This window comes from Rhipicephalus sanguineus, chromosome 11 (assembly GCF_013339695.2).
Source record: "Rhipicephalus sanguineus isolate Rsan-2018 chromosome 11, BIME_Rsan_1.4, whole genome shotgun sequence".
Classification (NCBI taxonomy): domain Eukaryota; kingdom Metazoa; phylum Arthropoda; class Arachnida; order Ixodida; family Ixodidae; genus Rhipicephalus; species Rhipicephalus sanguineus.
In genome coordinates, this window is record NC_051186.1 from 48532873 (window position 1) to 48536328 (window position 3456).

Genomic DNA, 3456 nt, shown 5'->3' on the forward strand with positions numbered 1-3456 from the left:
CACGCATGTCATGTACAGCATGACTTATATGCCACGCTCATGGTGCGCTGGCGGCCGTTTCGCTAGCTTGATATACACCAAAATTGGTATCTTGCGACCTGACTGCGTGACGAACATAAATAACACGAGTTAACATGAAAATCATGACATGCATGTCATGTACAGCATGACTTACGTGCCACGCTCATGGGGCGCTGGTGGCCGTTTCGCTAGCTTGATATACACCAAAATTGGTATCTTGCGACGTGGTGACTGTGTGACGAACATAAAAACACGAGTTAACATGAAAATCATGACACGCATGTCATGTACAGCATGACTTATATGCCACGCTCATGGTGCGCTGGTGGCCGTTTCGCTAGCTTGATATACACCAAAATTGGTATCTTGCGACGTGGTGACTGTGTGACGAACATAAAAACACGAGTTAACATGAAAATCATGACACGCATGTCATGTACAGCATGACTTATATGCCACGCTCATGGTGCGCTGGCGGCCGTTTCGCTAGCTTGATATACACCAAAATTGGTATCTTGCGACCTGACTGCGTGACGAACATAAATAACACGAGTTAACATGAAAATCATGACATGCATGTCATGTACAGCATGACTTACGTGCCACGCTCATGGGGCGCTGGTGGCCGTTTCGCTAGCTTGATATACACCAAAATTGGTATCTTGCGACGTGGTGACTGTGTGACGAACATAAAAACACGAGTTAACATGAAAATCATGACACGCATGTCATGTACAGCATGACTTATATGCCACGCTCATGGTGCGCTGGCGGCCGTTTCGCTAGCTTGATATACACCAAAATTGGTATCTTGCGACGTGGTGACTGTGTGACGAACATAAAAACACGAGTTAACATGAAAATCATGACACGCATGTCATGTACAGCATGACTTATATGCCACGCTCATGGTGCGCTGGCGGCCGTTTCGCTAGCTTGATATACACCAAAATTGGTATCTTGCGACCTGACTGCGTGACGAACATAAATAACACGAGTTAACATGAAAATCATGACATGCATGTCATGTACAGCATGACTTACGTGCCACGCTCATGGGGCGCTGGTGGCCGTTTCGCTAGCTTGATATACACCAAAATTGGTATCTTGCGACGTGGTGACTGTGTGACGAACATAAAAACACGAGTTAACATGAAAATCATGACACGCATGTCATGTACAGCATGACTTATATGCCACGCTCATGGTGCGCTGGTGGCCGTTTCGCTAGCTTGATATACACCAAAATTGGTATCTTGCGACGTGGTGACTGTGTGACGAACATAAAAACACGAGTTAACATGAAAATCATGACACGCATGTCATGTACAGCATGACTTATATGCCACGCTCATGGTGCGCTGGCGGCCGTTTCGCTAGCTTGATATACACCAAAATTGGTATCTTGCGACCTGACTGCGTGACGAACATAAATAACACGAGTTAACATGAAAATCATGACATGCATGTCATGTACAGCATGACTTACGTGCCACGCTCATGGGGCGCTGGTGGCCGTTTCGCTAGCTTGATATACACCAAAATTGGTATCTTGCGACGTGGTGACTGTGTGACGAACATAAAAACACGAGTTAACATGAAAATCATGACACGCATGTCATGTACAGCATGACTTATATGCCACGCTCATGGTGCGCTGGTGGCCGTTTCGCTAGCTTGATATACACCAAAATTGGTATCTTGCGACGTGGTGACTGTGTGACGAACATAAAAACACGAGTTAACATGAAAATCATGACACGCATGTCATGTACAGCATGACTTATATGCCACGCTCATGGTGCGCTGGCGGCCGTTTCGCTAGCTTGATATACACCAAAATTGGTATCTTGCGACCTGACTGCGTGACGAACATAAATAACACGAGTTAACATGAAAATCATGACATGCATGTCATGTACAGCATGACTTACGTGCCACGCTCATGGGGCGCTGGTGGCCGTTTCGCTAGCTTGATATACACCAAAATTGGTATCTTGCGACGTGGTGACTGTGTGACGAACATAAAAACACGAGTTAACATGAAAATCATGACACGCATGTCATGTACAGCATGACTTATATGCCACGCTCATGGTGCGCTGGCGGCCGTTTCGCTAGCTTGATATACACCAAAATTGGTATCTTGCGACGTGGTGACTGTGTGACGAACATAAAAACACGAGTTAACATGAAAATCATGACACGCATGTCATGTACAGCATGACTTATATGCCACGCTCATGGTGCGCTGGCGGCCGTTTCGCTAGCTTGATATACACCAAAATTGGTATCTTGCGACCTGACTGCGTGACGAACATAAATAACACGAGTTAACATGAAAATCATGACATGCATGTCATGTACAGCATGACTTACGTGCCACGCTCATGGGGCGCTGGTGGCCGTTTCGCTAGCTTGATATACACCAAAATTGGTATCTTGCGACGTGGTGACTGTGTGACGAACATAAAAACACGAGTTAACATGAAAATCATGACACGCATGTCATGTACAGCATGACTTATATGCCACGCTCATGGTGCGCTGGTGGCCGTTTCGCTAGCTTGATATACACCAAAATTGGTATCTTGCGACGTGGTGACTGTGTGACGAACATAAAAACACGAGTTAACATGAAAATCATGACACGCATGTCATGTACAGCATGACTTATATGCCACGCTCATGGTGCGCTGGCGGCCGTTTCGCTAGCTTGATATACACCAAAATTGGTATCTTGCGACGTGGTGACTGTGTGACGAACATAAAAACACGAGTTAACATGAAAATCATGACACGCATGTCATGTACAGCATGACTTATATGCCACGCTCATGGTGCGCTGGCGGCCGTTTCGCTAGCTTGATATACACCAAAATTGGTATCTTGCGACGTGGTGACTGTGTGACGAACATAAAAACACGAGTTAACATGAAAATCATGACACGCATGTCATGTACAGCATGACTTATATGCCACGCTCATGGTGCGCTGGCGGCCGTTTCGCTAGCTTGATATACACCAAAATTGGTATCTTGCGACCTGACTGCGTGACGAACATAAATAACACGAGTTAACATGAAAATCATGACATGCATGTCATGTACAGCATGACTTACGTGCCACGCTCATGGGGCGCTGGTGGCTTGATATACACCAAAATTGGTATCTTGCGACGTGGTGACTGTGTAGCGAACATAAATAACACGAGTTAATATGAAAATCATGACACGCATGTCATGTACATCATGACTTACGTGCCACGCTCATGGTGCGCTGGCGGCCGTTTCGCTAGCTTGATCTACCCCGTAGTTGGTATTGCGCGACGTTACTGTGTGACGAACATAAGTAATAGGAGTTAACATGAAAACCATGACACGCATTTTCCTCAATGACAGACAAGACGATGTATGCAGCTCTTGCTGGCTGCTT